The 22,107-nt window shown below is 41.1% G+C and overlaps 1 long non-coding RNA gene across 1 annotated transcript; it reads left to right on the forward strand.

Moving 5' to 3' along the window:
- The first annotated feature begins 1,919 nt into the window (after positions 1 to 1,919).
- Positions 1,920 to 3,051, forward strand: LOC122065826. The gene is made up of 2 exons (XR_006136118.1): positions 1,920 to 2,055; positions 2,787 to 3,051. It is a non-coding gene; the product is annotated as an uncharacterized LOC122065826 (long non-coding RNA).
- The last annotated feature ends 19,056 nt before the right edge of the window (positions 3,052 to 22,107 follow it).

A 22,107-nucleotide genomic window follows, 5' to 3' on the forward strand; every position in this document is an offset into this window, starting at 1 on the left:
AAACCTATCTAGAGAAATAGATTGCTTTTCTCCCAATTTCCTTAACTTGTCTTTTTTTTTTTGGGTTCGATCTTGTCTTAATTGAAGTCTCTGGAGCGGTCAGGGCAAAAGGGGACTCCCTTCATTTGATTGAAGCCAAATTACATTGAATCTGGTCAAGTAGGATTCTAGCACACCTAGGAAAAAATCAATACAGTCAGAGTATTGTGAGAAATCAAGGGAAATTTGTTGCTAACATCTTTTTAGCATGCCCAATGGGACCCTCTCAAACATGGCAGTCCAAACGAGAGGAAATTCCAGGAATCTTGAGGAACGACAAATGCCGAATTCTGCAGAGGCATCTAGCCCAAATGCAGAAGCAAACAGTCCTTCTGGAGATCAATAAGGTGTGGTGGTTGAGTACATAACCATGCACTTGGGAACTGCTGTACAAGGGGCATTTCAGCCTTTGGCCGAAAACATGCACCATATGATAGCCCAATCAAATGCTATTTAGAACACGAGAAATGATCAGAGGTTTGATCAAGTGTTTGAGAAGATGTTGACTTTCTTAACACTGGACATTTGGTCGACTAGTTGGGCCAATCCTAATGTGGCCTCTTCAAGCAACCCTCCATGTTTTGGAAAGCATAGTAGAGACACAGTGTTCCAGTTCATAATAGCAACATTGAGATCAACAAAGCCAATATCCATAGGTAATGTACACCAACCCTACTTATCAACAAGGGTCGTGGTATGCTCCAGCTAGCACAACTATTGCAGGAGCAAACATTGTGGTAAACACTGCCCTAGTATATAGTTCATGGTATGTACCAGCCAACACGGCTGCGACAAGGGAAAATTCTACAACACTAGATAGTCAAATATACCAAACCAACCACCAGGGCCACAATGGTCGTAAGAATGGAGGGAATGGAAACAATACCACTGTTCCTCATTAAAATATACCAGACCTTCAAAGTGAAGCTTGGAACGATTATAACGGTGTTAACCATATGGAAAATGGTCACATGAACCCGGTCCCAAATATGCCAAAGCCGCTAGTCGACCAAGGGAATCCCATGCTAGTTGATCGTGAGGAGCTGATTAGGGTGATTCATGACCAAATAAACCCTTATTTTTGATCGATTACAACGCCAATGTACCAAAAACCTTATCCTGAATATTTGGACTCAGTGGACGTCGGTAGAAATTTGAAGATACTAGAATTCTCTATGTTTGGGAGGATAACATGTCAACAGTGGAACACATTGCTCGATTCACTGTCCAATGTGGGATGGTAGGGGCATGTGATGTTTTAAAGTTGAGGTTATTTCCTAATTCTTTGACCAGCGTAGCCTTTACATTGTATTGTAACTTGTCAGTCAATTCCATACAGAGATGGATAAAAATCCTCTGTTGTTCTAATCTTCTGTTTTTCCATGTTTTGCTAGGTGCAGAAGAGGACACGTGCCATCCTTTAGACCAACGGCCAAGATTGATCTTAGGTTGAAGCTCATGCAAAATCGGTTTGAGGTAAACGAACCGAACCATTCAATGAATCAAACCGGACTGAGTCACTTTTTGAATTAAAACATTCAGAAACTCCCGCTGGAAGCCCTCTCTCGCACGACACTCCCTCTCTCACCCCTTTCTCTGTCTCTCACACCTCTCTCTGCTCACGAAGGAGAAGCTCTGCTAGGGTTTCATCTCGGTCGCTCTCACTAAGGAGAAGCTCTTACCCTAACTCGCTCTCGGGCTCTCTCACGAAGGAGAAGCTCTGTTACCCTATGTTGATTTCTCTCTCTGCTCACGAAGAGATCGCTGATACTCTCTATGTGATCTGGGTTTGAGTACTCACGAAAGCTGACCCTAAATCTCTCGCTCACGAAGCTCTGTCTGTTGGTCACGAAGCTCTTTCTGTTGGTCACAAAGCTCTATCTGTTCTCTCTGTTACCCATTATTGCTGACGAAGGCTTCTCCTAGGGTTTTCGCTACCTATATCTTGCAAGAGGAAGCAGGCGACACCAAGAGATTCTCTGTGCAACTTCTTTTTCCCACACCAATCGGCGACATGTAAACCCCTATCTATAATGTGTGATTTTAGATTTTGCAAATGATCCTAATTTTTTTTTCTCTAATTTGTTATGTTCTCTTGGTATTCCGTACGTCCCTCCAACTTTAAACCCTAGAGAGGCACTCTCAGTGTAAAGCCAAAAAAGAATTATTGTATATAAACAATAGCAGACCATGAAAATCCAAAAAAAAAAAAAAAAAAGGTTTCTCTCAGATTAAACACTATATATAGATCCATCCGGTGATAGACTAGTTTGTGGTGTCAAATGCTCCAAATTACTAAAGCAGGTTTCTTAACTAGTTGCTGTTTACCTTAGGTTTGGGCTGCTCTTAATTGATTTCTTCCCATACTTCCTACATTTGAATCCATCATCCATGATTTCAAGCTCAGATTTCGTTCTAAATGCCACCCTAGAACCCAGATCCCCTTTAATTCTCTTCATTCCACTCTTACATTTTCTGCAAATATAGTAAAAGGAACAGAAAATTAGGGATATATACTAATCAAATTTGTAATTATTAAACAATATAGGTAGATAATGTAATAGTAGGTTACTGGGTAGATCTCACTTGCAGATCACTCCTTGTGGTTTCATTTCCACTATTTAGAATTGAATGATCTACCTATATTGTTTAATTACTGGGTAGATATCATTGTTCTGTTCTCTTGGTTTGTCGTAGAACAACCTAATCTCTAGCCTCTAATGTGCTAACAATTTTTTTTTCTGTAGGTAAGGAGTCTTTAGCTCAAAATGGTAGAGCACCTGGGATAATGCCCAGGTTATGGTGGTTCGAATCCACCAAGACTCTTCTTCAACAGTTTAATTTTAATATTTCCCTTGACAATGATAATTAAATGACATGAGTTGTGTAGTGTGGTGTAAAAGTAAACCCTTGTGTGTTACGTGATTGTCCCTAATCTGGATCCTCTATTTGTTAGGAGACTGAATCCTTATTGTTTGAATAAGAATCCCAAGGGAAAGCTGGGTTCAAGGCTGCTGGTTTCAAGTTCACTGTTGTTGCACCCAGAACAAGACTTACATTCTATAGTTCCTATTACCACACAAGTAGAGTCAACTTTGGAATCTGGGGTATGCCCAGCCCTTAGATGAAGTATCAAGGAGAAGAAAAATACAAGAATGGTTGCAAGAAAATGAAACTCATTTAAACTCATTTAAGTTCCAATTATGGCTGAATTGCCTCAAGCCAATACTGAAACCTTTATTGAAAAAAACTGAATGAGCATTAAAAGGTCAAAACAAAATGAGCATTTTAAATCCTCAGCAAGAATAGATTACTTTCTTTATGTTATTTGGATTAAAAAATAAAAAAATCAATTGCAACTAAGGTTAAATTCTTGATGTTATTTGGTATGGAAGGGAGGATCATACCTATGGCACTTCTGTTTTGAGTTTTCTTGGTAGCAACTTTCAATGGTGATTTCCCTTACATCTAACCAGTTACTTGAGTTCATTTGTTGGTATGTACCATTTTATCCCCATTATTTTGGGATAAGGTTTGGTTAAGATAAGCAGGGTATTTCTCAATGTTCGGGACAAAAAAAAAAAAGAGGAAAATCAATCCACATATGGCAGGAACATGAAGGAAAGCACAGTGGCTTCAGTTCCAGTTCTCACGTTTTGAAATATTCCATGCATTTGAAGTCTTGGGCGATCAAGATTTCCTTCAGCAAGATTCCACTGAATTTTTTCTCATGAAATGCTTAAAGTTGTTCTAAAGGTTCAAAGTGAACAAGTCTACTTTTGCTGAATTGCTGAAAACAGAGTACTTTATTACTGATATGGCTAAATATGTGCTTGTTGTCCATCTAGCATATGCCCATGTCAGCTTTTCATCTCCAAAGCCAAAAGAGCGGCTAAACTGTTTGTCTGATGATTACTAGGATATTGGAAAGTTGTGGATGGAACATGTGGGCAGGTTACTAGGATATTGGAAATCACAGGGAAGAAGAAGTAGATGATTTGACCTATTAACAAATGGAAGAAAAAACTCAATCAAAAAAAAGTCTCAATTCATCAGAAAGCATAATATTACAACCCAGAATTCAGTACCCAAAATCTGCAATCATTTGAATCAACCAGAAATTCAAGAAAATCAACGCAGAAAAATCAATGTCCATCACTATATTTAACATGGTGTGCAGAGAACAAGTATACCAGTATAGCCATGCATAGAGGAACTAAAACTAGTTCTATGGAAAGCTGAAGGCAATTATTTGGAGCCAAGAAGACAGATCAATAAAATTTAATTTGGAGCCCACGGTTTGAAGAATATACGATTCTAGAAAATCTAGAATTCTTGGACAGCAGATGTTAGAAAATGCAGTAAAGAATGCACAGACTCTATCAAAGATACTCACATATTGAGCAGTAAAACATTATTCATATCAATACCTCTTTTCACCCAGCTTTCCCTTGGGATTCTTATTCAAACAATAAGGATTCAGTCTCCTAACAAATAGAGGATCCAGATTAGGGAAAATCACATAACACACAAGGGTTTACTTTTACACCACACTACACAACTCATGTCATTTAATTATCATTGTCAAGGAAAATATTAAAATTAAACTGTTGAAGAAGAGTCTTGGTGGATTCGAACCACCATAACCTGGGCATTATCCCAAGTGCTCTACCATTTTGAGCTAAAGACTCCTTACCTACAGAAAAAAAAAAGAAAAAGAAATTGTTAGTACATTAGAGGCTAGAGATTAGGTTGTTCTATGGCAAACCAAGAGAACAGAATAGTGATATCTACCCAGTAATTAAACAATATAGGTAGATCATTCAATTCTAAATAGTGGAAATGAAACCACAAGGAGTGATCTACAAGTGAGATCTACCCAATAACCTACTATTACATTATCTACCTATATTGTTTAATAATTACAAATTTGACTAGTATAAATCCCTAATTTTCTGTTCCTTTTACTATATTTGCAGAAAATGTAAGAGTGGAATGAAGAGAATTAAAGGGGATCTGGGTTCTAGGGTGGCATTTAGAACGAAATCTGAGCTTGAAATCATGGATGATGGATTCAAATGTAGGAAGTATGGGAAGAAATCAATTAAGAGCAGCCCAAACCTAAGGTAAACAGCAACTAGTTAAGAAACCTGCTTTAGTAATTTGAAGCATTTGACACCACAAACTAGTCTATCACCGGATGGATCTATATATAGTGTTTAATCTGAGAGAAACCTTTTTTTTTTTTTTTTTTGGATTTTCATGGTCTGCTATTGTTTATATACAATAATTTTTTTTTGTCTTTACACTGAGAGTGCCTCTCTAGGGTTTAAAGTTGGAGGGACGTACGGCATACCAAGAGAACAGAACAAATTAGAGAAAAAAAATTAGGATCATTTGCAAAATCTAAAATCACACATTATAGATAGGGGTTTACATGTCGCCGATTGGTGTGGGAAAAAGAAGTTGCACAGAGAATCTCTTGGTGTCGCCTGCTTCCTCTTGCAAGATATAGGTAGCGAAAACCCTAGGAGAAGCCTTCGTTAGCGATAATGGGTAACAGAGAGAACAGATAGAGCTTCGTGACCAACAGAAAGAGCTTCGTGACCAACAGACAGAGCTTCGTGAGAGCGAGAGATTTAGGGTCAGCTTTCGTGAGTACTCAAACCCAGATCAAATAGAGAGTATCAGCGATCTCTTTGTGAGCAGAGAGAGAAATCGACATAGGGTAATAGAGCTTCTCCTTCGTGAGATAGCCCGAGAGCGAGTTAGGGTAAGAGCTTCTCCTTAGTGAGAGCGACCGAGATGAAACCCTAGCAAAGCTTCTCCTTCGTGAGCAGAGAGAGGTGTGAGAGACAAAGAGAGGGGTGAGAGAGGGAGTGTCGTGCGAGAGAGGGCTTCCAGCGGGAGTTTCTGAATGTTTTAATTCAAAAAGTGACTCAGTCCGGTTTGATTCATTGAATGGTTCGGTTCGTTTACCTCAAACCGATTTTGCATGAGCTTCAACCTAAGATCAATCTTGGCCGTTGGTCTAAAGGATGGCACGTGTCCTCTTCTGCACCTAGCAAAACATGGAAAAACAGAAGATTAGAACAACAGAGGATTTTTATCCTACAGAGATGGGGTGAGATGCAAGACAAGTTTCACCTACAGTTCTATAATACCGAGCCTACTGTTTTGGTCTTTGACCTAGCAAGCATGCATCAAGACAATGATGAATTAGTTGACAAGTTTGTCAATAGGTTTAAGATTGCAAAGCACCAGTGCATTGTAAACTTGCAAGAAAGTGAGTTTGCAAAGATGGCTTTGAGTGGCCTATCTTTCGAGGTGAGAAAGAAATTTTTTGATCAAGAGATCTTATACCTAAGTCAATTAGTTGCGCAAACAACTTGTTATGTACAGATCCTGAAAGGAGAAGAACATAAGCGTTCTTCTTCTACTGGAAATTTCTACAAAGGACTAGCGTGTAACTTGGCACTTATAGGTGTCGGTGGCCAACACTGTAGGTTGTGAGGTCGATTTGACTGAGATTGTAGAGGGAAAACCTTATGTTTGCAAAATTTTAACCAAACCCCAAGATAAAACGGCCTTGCAAAAGCCTTTTCAGCCTAGAAGTTATGACTCTGGGATGAGATACTCTTTTGATATCTCAAAAGTAGAGGTCATTTTTGATAAATTGTTAAGGGACAAGAAAATCAAGTTATTTGACGGACATCAAATACCGTCAGCAGCTGAGTTTAAAGACAAAATATTGTAAATGGCATAATTCAGATTCCCATTTCACTAACATTTGCGTTGTGTTGCGCAATGCTATACAAAATGCAATTAACGATGGGCGCCTCAAGTTCCTCGACAAGGATAAAAGCATGATGACAATCGATGAGAATCCATTCCCCATGGTCAACATGGTGAATGCGGACTTGAAAAAATTATTGTCTAGGCCGTAGCCTATCCCCAAGAAAGGGAGATTGGTCTCACGGCCGTTATCTTCTTGTTTAGCCCTAGAAAAATCTAGGGATGCTATTGAATTTAGACCTTCGAAGGGTGGTTCAATGCCAAGGGACGACCTAGAGCACGACCGTGGCAAGAAGGCTGAAATTGAGAAAGGTAAGCAGCCAAGGGAACCATTAGTGCTGTTAAAAGGCCTACAGGGGTTGAAGGAGAACAGAGATCTAGAGAGTTCAGAAGCACAGAAAGGGGAGAGGTTCTAATGGAGTGTATGCCGCCATTGCAAACACTTAATTGAAGATTCTGCTCACTCAGACAAGGGGAAGATGAAAATCTAGGGAGATTTGCACCTTCAGAGTAGTAAGGCAGTCTCTGAAGTTAAATGCTCAGATGACCATGCTACAACCAAGCAGTAAGTCAGCCAATGGACCGCCAAGGGGTCCAAGATAACAAATGGTTATTCAAATATACAATGGCTTAAGAAGGAAGACACCAACATGCCATCTGTGGGTCTCACCCTATCAGGACAATTAGCGTCCCAACTCAACCTCTAGAGTCATACTCACACTCAACAACCTCTCCTACATTGTAGGCATTTTCAGTGACCACAAACTCTAGAGACTACTTGCAGTCCAAGACTATCTCATGAGACAGCAGAGTTGGAATAGAACTCTCACATGTGATAATAGAGTTTTTGTCCATTACTCACAGATGTTAACAGAGTCCTACCCCCTTACTATTAGAGTTTGAATCTCCCACATGTGATCATAGAGTTTGTCTATAACTCAATAACTGTAATCTCTATATAAGAGCACCATTGTACACTCATTAAAGTTAATGCCAATATACAATTTCAACATGGTATCAAGAGCCGCATAAAGCTCCACCGAGCACCCTCATCCTCCCTCTTCTACCATGGCCGAACCATCCCCACCTCCCACATCCCTATCTGGTGCTCATCATATGATATCTCTAAAGCTCACATCTAAGAACTATGTTTATTGACGCACACAGGTCGTACCGTATTTCACTGGTCAATGCCTCTTCGACTATGTCACTGGTGATAATCGTTGCCCTCAAGACCCTATCAAAGCCAAGGCATGGCGTGAACAAGATGCCTTTATTATGAGCCTTCTCATCGCCTCTCTCTCTGAAGAAGCCTTTTCATTAGCAGTTGGACGGACCACTAGCAAATAGATCTGGGATGCACTCCATGCTGCATTCAGTTCTCCATCTACAATCAGGATTCTGTCTCTCAACGTCTCTCTTCAAAATCTGATTCACAAACTAGATGAGACCATTACTCAGTTTCTCCATCGAGCCAAGCATCTCTCTGATGAGCTAGTTACTGCAGGGAAGCCCCTCCCATCAGAAGACTTTAACATCCACATCTTCCGGGCCCTACGCACTGAATATCAAGCCCTTGCCTCCATTATGATGGCACAAAAGGAGCCCATCTCCTACACTGACATGCATGGTCTCCTTATGAGTCACGAGAACCTTCTGCATTCACGCCTTGCCATTATTGATCCTGCCATTGATGCATCAGCCCATGTCACTCACCAAGGCCGTGGTCCTCCTTCCACTGGTGGTCGTGGTACAAGCTCCTCCAGAGGCCGTGGTCGTGGTCGTGGTCGTGCTAGTGGATTTGGTCGCTCTAATGTATTCGCTCACAATCCATGCACAATCTGTGGACGCACTAATCATCAGACAGACACTTGCTACTACCGCCCACAGGGACCTACCAGAGTTGCCATTCTACTTACCCCTCCCCATCCCTACAATCGGCTACCACCTCAACCCAACGCCTACCATACTACACCCTTCCCTACCCCTCAATCCCCTACCATCGCACCTCCACCCCATCACCCCACACCTCCACAATCCTTCACCACCTCTTGGATCCCTGATACTGGAGCCACCCACCATTCCACCCCTGAATTAACCCAATTATCCACCTATGATCCATACACAGGTAATAACCAACTTGGGTTGGTAATGGTAAGGGTCTTCCTATATCTCACATAGGTACTACTTCCATCTCTTCTCCCTCTCGTTCATTTTCTGTTTCTACTGTTTTACATATTCCCACTCTCACTTGTTCTTTGTTATCTGTTCAACAATTTTGCTGTGACAACAATGTTTACTTTGAGTTTCACTCTTCCTTTTTCTCTGTGAAGGATCTGAAGACCAATCAAACCCTCTTCACTGGACACAGTAAGCATGGTCTCTATTCCGTTCCAGCGTCACCTTATGCCAATCTGGCCTCTGCCTCATCTTTCAGTCGCTGGCATCATCGTTTAGGGCACCCTCATGAACATGTCCTTCGTCTTATGTTACCTGGTCATCAGCTCGTGAAGTCTTCTTCTTTATGTTCTGCTTGCCAAATGGGCAAAGCTAGTAGATTGTCACTACGTGAAACTAGTACTCGTAGTTCCTTTCCTTTGGATTTGGTTTTTAGTGATGTATGGGGTCCCCACCCCATAGTTTCTTCAAATGGGAATCGTTATTTTGTTATATTTGTTGATGACCAAACTAAATATATTTAGTTTACTGCTTAAAGTTGAAGTCTGATGTTTACTTTGCCTTTCGTACTTTTCAGGCCTTGGTGGAACGTCAGTTCTCTCGCTCCATCAAGGCCATTCAAACTGATTGGGGGGGGGGAGAATTCCGTACTCTCCCATCTTACTTTGCCAAGTTGGGCATCCAACACAGGTTATCTTGCCCTCATACTCATAAGCAACAGGGAACAGTTGAACATCGTAATAGACATATTGCTGAAACTGGGATTACCCTATTATCCCATGCAACTGTTCCCCAGGCTTACTGGGATTATGCCTTTGAAACCGTGGTCTTTCTCATTAATCGCTTGCCTTCCTCTGTCACAAGTAACAAATCTCCCCATCAGTTAGTTACCGGCAATTCTCTGGACTACTATTTTCTAAAAATCTTTGGATGCCTTTGTTATCCATGGCTCCGTCCTTACAATCATCACAAGGTTGAACCTTGTTCTGCCTCATGTGTTTTCTTAGGATATAGCCCTTCCCATCATGGTTATCGTTGTATGGATCTCATCACCCGTCGTGTCTACATATCTCGCCATGTCAGATTTGACGAATCTACTTTCCCATTTCACACTACACCACCATCCTCCTCAACCCAACCCCCTCCTACTACCCCTCCCCCGTGGGGCATTGCACCTAACATACCTACACCTCAACCTCACCCTAGCCCTCTGCCTACCCTCCCAAACCCACCCATCCGTCTCCCTGCCACCCCAGAACCACCCCTACCCGAACCAAACTCTCCCATATCCCCTCCTTTCTCACCTCACCTAACCCTAACCGGCCCTAACCCTGACTCCTCTACCACCCCACCCCGTCGCACCAGAACCCTATACGATCTCTATGCTGACCCCCTAACCCTCTCTACCATCACCTCACCTGACCCGGCTGAACCTACATACTTCTCCCAGGCCCACAAGGTTCCTCATTGGAGTTCTGCTATGTCTGATGAATTTAATGCTTTATTAAGTAATGACACTTGGTCTCTTGTGTCTTACAGGGAAACTATGAATCTGGTTAGCTGCAAGTGGGTGTACCACATCAAACGGAAGGCAGACAGCTCCCTTGAGCGCTATAAGGCCCGTTTAGTTGCTAAAGGATTTCATCAACAACCTGGTCTTGACTATCATGAGACCTTTAGCCCTGTCATCAAACCTACTACCATACGAGCGATCCTCTCCTTGGCCATATCTAACGGATGGGTTGTTCGTCAGCTTGATGTTCAGAATGCATTCTTGCATGGTATTCTATCTGAGGAAGTCTACATGGCTCAACCTCAGAGTTTTGAAGATGCTCTATGCCCTAATCATGTCTGTCGCCTCCACAATCCCTTTATGGGCTCAAACAGGCTCTGATTTTTGGTCATCCCAAACCGACACATCACTGTTTATCTACATGTAGGGCTCTTTTGTCACATATGTCCTTGTCTACGTCGATGACATCTTGGTTACAGGGAACCAACCAACTCATGTTCAGACTCTCCTTCATCAGCTTGCTTTAGAATTCTCTATCAAGGATCTTGGTCGTCTCAACTTTTTCCTTAGTATTGAAGCCCTATATCGGTCTGATAGTGTCCTCCTCTCTCAACACCGGTACATCACTGATCTCCTCCAGAGGGCTGGCATGACTAACTATAAGCCTGTCACTACTCCCATGGCCACCACCTTTGCAGCATCTTCCACAGGGGGTGTCCTTCTTTCAGACCCCACCAGGTATTGCTCCATTGTCGGTGCTCTCCAATACATCACCCTCACCAGGCCTGATGTGGCTTATTCAATGAACCATGCCTACCAGTTCATGCTTGCCCCCTCCGAAGACCATTGGACACTAGTTAAATGGATTCTACGCTATCTCCAAGGAACCAAGGATCATGGGTTGTTCATCTCCAAATCTAGTTTCGTCCAATTACAAGCATTCTCTGATGTTGACTGGGCTGGTGACAGTGCAGATCGCAAATACACAGGAGGTTATGCCATCTATATGAGTCCTAATTTGGTCTCCTGGGCCTTTAAGAACCAGAAGACAGTTGCACGCTCCTCCACCGAGTCTGAGTACAAAGCAGTGGCCGATGCTTACGCCGAACTCACTTGGCTTCGCTCTCTCTTTGAGGAATTAGGGATACCTATTCCCATTGCACCCATTCTTTAGTGTGCCAACATTGGGGCCACCTACCTTTCAGTCAATTCAATTTTTTATGCTCGTACCAAGCATATTGAAATTGACTTCCACTTCGTTCGTGATAAAGTCACCTCCAAGGAACTTCAAGTGCAGTTCATTTCAACACATGACCAGATAGCCGATATCCTTACCAAAGCTCTCAGCTCTACATGGTTCTCCTTTCTACGGGACAAGCTGCGGATTCGACCATTCAAATGCCCACCTTGAGGGGGTGTATCAAGACAGTTAGCATCCTACTCGAACTGAACCTCTAGAGTCACACTCACACTCAACAACCTCTCCTACATTGTAGGTATTTTCAGTGAGCACAAACTCTAGAGACTACTTGCAGTCCAAGACTACCTCATGAGACAGCAGAATTGGAATAGGACTCTCACATGTGATAATAGACTTTCTGTCCATTACTCACATATGTTAACAGAGTCCTACCCCATTACTATTAGAGTTTGAGTCTCTCACATGTGATCATAGAGTTTGTCTATAATTCAATAACTGTAATCTCTATATAAGAGCACCATTGTACACTCATTAAAGTTAATGACAATATACAATTTCAACAGTGAATAACATTTCAGGAAAACTTTACAAAAAAAAAAAAAAAATACCTGAATGAGTAGCCTGCCACACCCTTCAATCAGCACCAAGAGGAAAATGAAACCTAATTTGGGATGGCAAGAAAGAGATTTCTTTCAAGAGTGAGGATTAAAGGTTGGGGAAAACCCAGTGCCCTTTATTAATATAATCTGAAACCTTCAAAGAAAATGAATAGAATAATTCCAGCCTCAGATTAGATTTTTCCGCAATTGACACATCCCCCATCCACCTAAGTTGCTAGAAGTTAATAGTGATCCATGTCCCACTATCCATATTTCTTGAGGGCTGACAGAACTCCTAAAAAATTTTATACTAGGAAAAACGGTAGATGATGCATACTCTAATTGTACCATGTTCACGAAAATACCATTCTTCCTGTAAGCAAAAACATAAAGAATAGTCGATTTTAATAGACCAACATTGTTTAAGCAATCAAAGCAAGATTCAAATCTTTGAGTCTTCTAATGCCCAAACCTCCCTCTTTCTTAGGCAAACACATATCACTCCACTTTAACTAAGTGTAGAGGAGAGAACCCTANCTACATGCAGGGCTCTGTTGTCACATATGTCCTTGTCTACGTCGATGACATCTTGGTTACAGGGAACCAACCAACTCATGTTCAGACTCTCCTTCATCAGCTTGCTTCAGAATTCTCTATCAAGGATCTTGGTCGTCTCAGCTTTTTCCTTGGTATTGAAGCCCTATATCGGTCTGATGGTGTCCTGCTCTCTCAACACTGGTACATCACTGATCTCCTCCAGAGGGCTGGCATAACTGACTGTAAGCCCGTCACTACTCCCATGGCCACCACCTTTGTAGCATCTTCCACAGGGGGTGTCCTTCTTTCGGACCTCACCAGGTATCGCTCCATTGTCGGTGCTCTCCAATACATCACCCTCACTAGGTCTGATGTGGCTTATTCAGTGAACCGTGCCTGCCAGTTTATGCATGCCCCCTCCGAAGACCATTGGACACTAGTCAAACGGATTCTACGCTATCTCCAAGGAACCAAGGATCATGGGTTGTTCATCTCTAAATCTAGTTCCCTCCAATTACAAGCATTCTCCGATGCTGACTGGGCTGGTGACTGTACAGATCGTAAATCCACAGGAGGCTATGCCATCTATATGGGTCCTAATCTGATCTCCTGGGCCTCTAAGAAGCAGAAGATAGTTGCACGCTCCTCCACCGAGTCTGAGTACAAAGCAGTGGCTGATGCTTGCGCCGAACTCACTTAGCTTCGCTCTCTCTTTGAGGAATTAGGGATCCCTATTCCCATTGCACCCATTCTTTGGTGTGACAACATTGGGGCCACTTACCTTTCGGTCAATCCAGTCTTTCATGCTCGTACCAAGCATATTGAAATTGACTTCCACTTCGTTCGTGATAAAGTCGCCTCCAAGGAACTACAAGTGCAGTTCATTTCAACACATGACCAGATAGTCGATATCCTTAGCTCTACCTGATTCTCCTTTCTATGGGACAAGCTGTGGATTCAACCATTCAAATCCCCACCTTGAGGGGGTGTATCAGGACAATTAGCGTCGCACTCAAACTCAACCTCTAGAGTCATACTCACACTCAACAACCTCTCCTACATTGTAGGCATTTTCAGTGACCACAAACTCTAGAGACTACTTGTAGTCCAAGACTACCTCATGAAACAGTAGAGTTGGAATAGAACTTTCACATGTGATAATAGACTTTCTGTCCATTACTCACAGATGTTAACAGTCCTACCCCATTACTATTAGAGTTTGAGTCTCCCACATGTGATCATAGAGTTTGTCTATAGCTCAATAACTGTAATCTCTATATAAGAGCACCATTGTACACTCATTAAAGTTAATGCCAATATACAATTTCAACACACCCATACAGAGATGACAAGAAAAGAGTGGACTTCAAAACAATCTCAGAAATAGAGCATTGACCCTGTCAAAAGTAGACTGGAGATGGCTGTATATCGGTCAAGGATCGAATGAAACAATCTCCAACCAGAAGGCCTGAGAGTGAGCAACTCCCAATCAAAAAATGGATCAGACATTCTCCAATGAGGAGACCTGTGAAGGAGCATATCTAGAGGGGCAAGATGAAAAGAAATGAATGCCCAAGAAGCCCATATCGATGATGGTGCGGCCCTAAGGGTTAATGATAATGATCGTTGGTACATGGTGAAGCATCCAAAGTTTCTCTTCGATGAGGGTCACAACATGACTCATACTCAAAAGAGGAGATGGCAGAGACAAAATGCTACTATTAGAAAGGAGAGAGAAGAGACTCAACAAATATGGTCAACCCCTTGAGCTATTAATGAGCAGGGGGAGAAGGAAAAGAAAGGGATACCCTCGGTGATCATCAGAGCATATCAGCCAGAGGATAAGCTAGATAGCCAACCCATGGCCCGACATCAGAATGAGGATAAGCACGAGAAGAAGCAAACTCACTTAGGGGCCGAGTCTAGACCCCAACATTGGGCCAGAGGTTAACCCAGAGGCCAGCCCTAAAGTATTAGACTTCAGAATTGAAAGTAGTGGCAACTTTGAGGAGTTTATTAGTATGATGTTTGGGTCAGTTAAGGCCCAGATACCCATCAACATGGTGTACATCCTACCAAAAGTCTTCTAGAGTGTCAGTCAATATGTATAGAAGAGTTTGATTCTGACAAAGGACATCAGTTTCTAGAAATCCTTGGGGTAGATGTTGTGGAGGAGCTGATTGCAAAGTTAGAAGTTTGTCTTGATGTTCTAAAATAAGATGGGCCAAGAGAGGTTGAATCTATGTCTTCAGAGTCAAAACAAGAGGTGTTGAAAGCCTCTTTTGATCGACCAACAAAGGAGATGACTCAGCACCTGAAACTGCTATACACCATGATAAGTATGGATAGAAAGCCTATTTTGAGGGTGCCAATCGATAATGGTGTAGCAGTCAATATATTGCCAGCAGGAATGATGGCTAAGATGCAACAAAATGAAAATGACTTAATTTTGATTGACGTTGCAGTTACAAATTTTTTAGGAGGGGTGAGCTAGCCAAAAGGATTCATACCGATCGAATTGAAGATTGGAGGGTGTAGTTATTTGACATCCTTTTTGTCATGGATGCAATGGCAAACTATAATGCATTTCTAGGCGTGATTGGATTCATGCTAATAGTTGTGTGCATTCCTCTCTACATCAATTTCTCATTTTTTGGAATGAAGGAGGGCAGGTTGAAGTCGTGATAGTTGACAATCGATCCTTCTTGGTGAATGCTAGCTTGGTTGACACCATGTTTTACCATGGAGATGTGTATCTGATTAAATTCCTTAAACTAGATGAGGAAGGTATACCAATTGCCATGATGTTCAGTAAATTTGGGGCACGACCTACATTGCTTGGGAGAAGCCACCATTGAAGGGCCGATTTTTAGAGTAAGATTAGTCATAGATGGAGTGAAGAAGAAAGATTCTGTTGAAAAGATACTCAGGAGGCTCTCAATATCCTAGTTCGAGAAAAGATTGGTGGAAACGTCGTTTGTCATGATCGGAGAGAAGAAGTTCGATCTGAGTATCAAAATTAGAGATTTGCCGCTAGCACCACAAAAAATGGAGGAAACATTGGCTGAAGTTCAAGATCCCTTGTAGGAAGTAAATTTAGGCTCTGAGGAGGACAAGAAGCCTGTTTTTATAAGTAAACTATTATGGTCAAACTTTAGAGAAATACTTGTAAATTTACTTATATTGAATAAAAGTTGTTTTGCTTGGGATTATTCTGAGATGCTAGGTCTAGACTGTAAGTTGGTGGAACATCGATTGCCCATTAAAGATAGATACAAGCCATTTGAGAGCCTCCTAGGTGAACAGCAATGGAAGTAGTCCTAAAACTTAAGGATGAAATTGAACGCCTACTCATAGCAAGTTTCATAAGAACCACCAGATACGTTGAATGGTTGTCAAACGTAGTACCTGTTATAAAAAAAAATGGTAACTTAGGGTCTACATCGACTTTGGGGACCTCAACAAGGCTACACTAAAGGATGAATATTCGATGCTTGTGGTGGACATGTGAGTAGATTCTACTTCAAAACACCAGATTCTATCCTTCATGGACGACCACATCGGATACAATCAGATATCTATTATTGAAGAAGACATCTCCAAGATGGTGTTTCGGTGCCCAAGTGCTTTGGAAACATATGAATGGCTTGTAATGTTATTCGGTCTGAAGAATATAGGAGCTACCCATCAAAGGGCCATGAATGCCATATTTCATGACTTGATTGGACACTTTCTAGAGGTTTATGTGGATGATGTGATGGTAACATCCCATGATAAAAAAGAGCATCTTGATCATCTAAAAAAGACGTTTGACCAGATGAAGGTTTATGGCCTGAAGATGAATCCTTTAAAATGCGTGTTTGGCATCTCTGTTGGGAATTTTGTAGGGTTCTTAGTTCACTAGAAGGGGATAGAGGTCAATAAGAACAAAACCAGGGCAATAAAGGATGGCCAGGACCCTTGTAACAAGAAGGAATTGCAAAGATTCCTCAGTCAGGTTAACTTCCTCAGACGATATATATCTAACTCTGTAGGGAGAGTAAGGGCTTTTTCTCCTTTACTTAAACTCAAAAGTGAAGGGGAGTTTAAATAGGCCAAAATTCATCAAATTTCATTTGATGAAATAAAAAAATTATTTAACCAAATCACTTGTGTTGATGCTGTTGCGGATATGCCCACACTCCTATAGTTGGTTTTGATGATAAAAAACATATGAAGGTATGTCACAATTTTTCTTTAAGTATTGTTTTGTAGAGACTTCATATCAAAGATCGAATTTGGTGAATGAAAGGAAGAAATGAAGATTGAAGTCATCAAATGAAGAATATCAACAAATTGGCATCAATGCTTAAAAAAGATATCATAAGAATTTAAGCTTCAAGATATCAAGACATGAAGCTTAAAGACATGGAATTGCAAACAAGAAGAAAAGAAGATAAAGTGCCAAAGAGTGGAAGGTTCAAGTGAAGAAGAAGACCACTAGGATAGATTGGTCAATTTTAATGTAATTTGTAACTTCCACATATATATATATATATATATATGCACTCACCACATGCATGTGCATAGCATCATACTAGAATGACCATAGAGCATACCTTGACCAAGTATGGAGAGTCTCTAAGTGGTGAGGAACATATTAGGAAAAATGTGTTCTAGTGAAATTCTATGAAAACCACATTAACCTGACTTAAGGGTATTTTGGATCATCTTAGATTCGGTATCAGGAGATGAAACCTTCATAGAAGTTGTAGAAAATCGAGTCACGATTTCAATGCAACTGATTTTAGGTCATTCCGAGGTCAGACCAAAAAGTTATGATCAAAACACTAACAACTAATCAGTATGACAGCATTTTGTCAAAACAGTCTGTCATGTTGGCGGTCGACCGACTGAGAGCCCCGGTTGATCGGAACTATCCGAGACCATAGAAGGTCAACCGGTAAAAAGTCCTAGTCGATCGATGACTGTCTGAAAGTGCTCCAACGGCTATATTTTGCCTCAATGGCTCTTAACGGTCGACCGGCTGCCGATGGCAGTCGACCGGTGGACCTAGAATATGACCGTTTAAGTGAGGTTTACTGCCTAAAATGCTCTCCTAAGCTCACCTATAAATACCTCTAATGGTACTCATTAATTAACAATCAATTTCAACTTTGGAAAAGCATTATTTTGAGCATTAGAAGTGAGAATTGGTTTACACCATCTCTTGAGTTCAAGTTCTTCATTTTACATTCAAGAGGAACTTAAGACCATCTACAAGTTTGCATCTACATCTTGGCATTTACATTACAAGCATCAAGAAGACTTCAAAAGGTGCATTCATTCTATCATCTTTGCATATTTCATTTTCACCACACTGGAGGTAATTCTCTTTTATTCCACTTCTCCATTTTCTATTTTACATTAAGTCTAGACTGTACTTAGGCTTGTGTAAGGACCCTCTCAACCTTAAAAGATTGTAAGGATCCTCTTATCCTTAAAAGAGTATAAGGTACCTCTCTACCTTAAAGGAGATTGTAAGGTGCCTCTCTACCTGCAAAGGAGATTGTAAAGGTGACTCTCTGCTTGTAAAGGGGATTTGTAAGGATACTCTTATTTGTGAAAAAGATTGTAAAGGTTTTCATCCCTACCTACCATACTGAAAGGGAGAACTAGTGGAATACCTTACAAGAGAATTCTTGCAGGGAGTGGATTAGACTTGGATTGAGTCGAACCACTATAAATCTTATGTTGTGTGATTGTGCCTATGTTATTTATTCCGCATCATTTTTAACTTGCAATCACACTTGGGACCTATACATCAAAAAGAGTTAATTTCCACTAGTATAACCTATTCACCTCCCCTCTAGGTTATTTCAGATGCCTCCACGAAGAGGTGTCCCGTTGAAGCTATATGTATCGGCTGCATTGGATCTATAGCCTGTCTACTAGTACAGGACAGCGAGGTCGGTCATGAGCAGGAAGTATATTACTTAAGAGAAATTGTGTTTGTCACTATATTTCTCTTGTACCAAGCTGCGGTATTGCTTGATTCTGGTGCCGTAGATGTCCTTTGTTAGACAGATGTAATTAAACATATGTTTAATATACCTATCTTGCAAGGAAAATAAGGAATTGGGCTATGGCTTTGACTGAGTTTGCTCTACAATATGTACCTCAGAAGGCCGTAAAAGGCTAGGCCTTGGCCGACCACCCACCATTGGATAACTTAAGAAAATGCTGTCAACCTCTGTCCATGGAAGTTATTCTTTGATGGATCAAGAACGGAGCAATCAGCTAGAGCAGGAGTGGTGATTGTGTCCCCACAAGGCATTGAGACACATTCGGCCTTTCAATTATGTTTTGGTTTTGGTTGTTCCAACAACCAAGCTAAGTATGAGGCCTTATTAATTGGCTTGGAAGTTTTTTTGGGGATGGAAGTGTCAGTTTTTTAAGTTGTTGGTGACTCCCAATTGGTAATTAAGCAACTCGTTGAAGAATACCGATGCGAGAGTGAGTCATTGGTCAATTATTTCATAAGGGCTAAGAGTTTGATTGAGAAATTCTAGGATGTATCCCTCAGATATGTTCCAAGAAGAGAAAATTCATTGGCCAATAATCTAGCCCAAATAGCTTTAGGCACGAAGATAGGTGAGGATCATTATGAACAAATGATAACCATTAAAAAATAAAATGTCCTCATCAATAACTACCTGTGCAGTGATAGAAGTAAACAATTTAGAGGAGTTGAAGTCTGATTAGAGGACACCCATATTGCAGTTTTTAGAAAATCCTAATGTAAAAATTGATCAAAGGACTAGATACCAGGCCTTAGGATATATAGCTTGGGGAGAAAAGCTATATAGGAAGAGTGAGGATGGTTTGTTATTGCAATGCGTCGGAGTAAATGAATCTATACAAATCATAGCCAAGGCACATGAAGGGATTTTTGGAGCTCATCAGGCTGGCCCCAAAATGTGGTGGTTGATTAGACAGCATGGATATCATTGGACGACTATTATGGATGATTATTTACGATATGCCAAAGGGTGCCAAGCTTTCTAAAGGCACTAACCAATTGAGTGGGCCCCAACATTTAGCTTGCACCCTATCATAAAACTATGTCCATTCCGAGGATGGGCCATGGACATTATTGGAAAATTATACCCACCTTCCAGCCAAGGGCATAATTTTGTGTTGGTGGCTACAGATTAATTCACCAAGTGGGTGGAAGCAACTCCCTTAAGGGTTGTAGGCCAGACTGATGTGATTAATTCCTAAAGCAAGTCATTATTCACAGATTCGGTCTACCTGAAACCATAATTTGTGACAATGGAAGTGTGTTCACGGGAGATCTCATTCTGGAGTTCACTAAATAATATGTAATCACCATTATCTAGTCGACTCCTTATTACGCTCAAGGGAATTGCCAAGCTAGAGCAAGTAATAAGGTTCTAAGAGAAAATCTAGCCAAAGTCATTGAGTATAATCCTTCCGTTTGGGCGGGACTACTTTCTGAAGTTCTTTGGGCCTACAGGACCACGAAGTGCTCAGGAACATGAACCACTGCTTTCTCTTTGACATTCAGACATGATGCACTTCTGCCAATGGAGATCACCGTGAGATCTTCACGTGTTGTACACCAACACAACTTATCACCACAAGAATACAATGAAGTCCTAATAACCGAATTGGAAGATCTAAGTGAAGAGTGCTTAAAAGCTTTGAATTTTATATAGGTCCAAAAAAAAATTATAGCCAAGGCATACGATAAGCGAGTCAAGCAGAAAGGGTTCTTAGAAGACCAGTTGGTTTGGAAGGCCATTCTATTGATTGGGGCTAAGACTAATTGGTTTGATGATCCCCTACTTGGGAAAGCCCTTTCAAGGTTCACTAGGTCTTAAAGGAGTAGTATACAAGCTTTAAGATTTGGAGGGACAAATTCAATTGAAGCCAATAAATGGGAAATACCTTAAAAGGTATTACCCAACCATGTGGGGCTTAGCATGACAGAGGCAGCAACTCAACCCCATCTACTATTGATAAAATGGTTTGTATATGTACTACTATACCTTGCCCATCAGAAAAGAAATACATGTAAATGGTAATAAGAAAAATGGTCAATATATTTACTGCTTATATCTTGACTGACAAAGAGAAAAAGGGAAAGACAACAGAAATGCAGAAAAAGATAAGTTCGAAAACTTTCAAAGGCACTAAGGGGCATTCCCCCCCAGATTTGACCGGCTTGTAGGCCTAAAAGTTAAAATGTTCGGCAAAGGTGGCCCAACAAACATCGAGCTTGTTTTCCACTTGAGAGATAAGGTGGTTACAAGTAGCTCTTTCTCCCCAGATTTGGCCTTCTGACCTGGATACCTTCAGATCTCTTCCCAAAGAGGTTAACTCTCCGTACAACACTTCAAAGTTGCGAGCGTTGGATGCCATTCTTTTTGCCTCATCCTCTTTCTCATGCTAGAGGTGGCTGATCTCTTTGTCGATTGCTTTGACCCTCTCCTTCGAAGTAGTGGCAACTTTTTAGAGGTCTTTCAATTGAGTCATTCTGGTACTCATCTTCTGAGAAGAAGCTTTATGACTGTCTGTTGAAATTGTATATTGGCATTAACTTTAATGAGTATACAATGGTGCTCTTATATAGAGATTACAATTATTGAGTTATAGACAAACTCTATGATCACATGTGAGAGACTCAAACTCTAATAATAATAGGGTAGGACTCTGTTAACATATGTGAGTAATGGACAGAAAGTCTATTATCACATGTGAGAGTCCTATTCCAACTTTGCTGTCCCATGAGGTAGTCTTGGACTGCAAGTAGTCTATAGAGTTTGTACTCACTGAAAATGCCTACAATGTAGGAGAGGTTGTTGAGTGTGAGTATGACTCTAGAGGTTGAGTTCGAGTGGGATGCTAACTGTCCTGATATACCCCCTCAAGGTGGGGATTTGAATGGTTGAATCCGCAGCTTGTCCCATAGAAAGGAGAACCATGTAGAACTGAGAGCTTTGATAAGGATATCGACTATCTGGTCATATGTTGAAATGAAATGCACTTGAAGTTCCTTAGAGGCGACTTTATCATGAACGAAGTGGAAGTCAATTTCAACATGCTTGGTACGAGCATAAAAGACCGGAATGACCAGAATGACCGAAAGGTAAGTGGCCCTAATGTTGTCACACCAAAGAATGGGTGCAATGGGAACAGGGATCCCTAATTCTTTAAAGAGAGAGTGAAGCCAAGTGAGT

Source organism: Macadamia integrifolia, unplaced genomic scaffold (genome assembly GCF_013358625.1).
Source record: "Macadamia integrifolia cultivar HAES 741 unplaced genomic scaffold, SCU_Mint_v3 scaffold2129, whole genome shotgun sequence".
Taxonomy (NCBI): domain Eukaryota; kingdom Viridiplantae; phylum Streptophyta; class Magnoliopsida; order Proteales; family Proteaceae; genus Macadamia; species Macadamia integrifolia.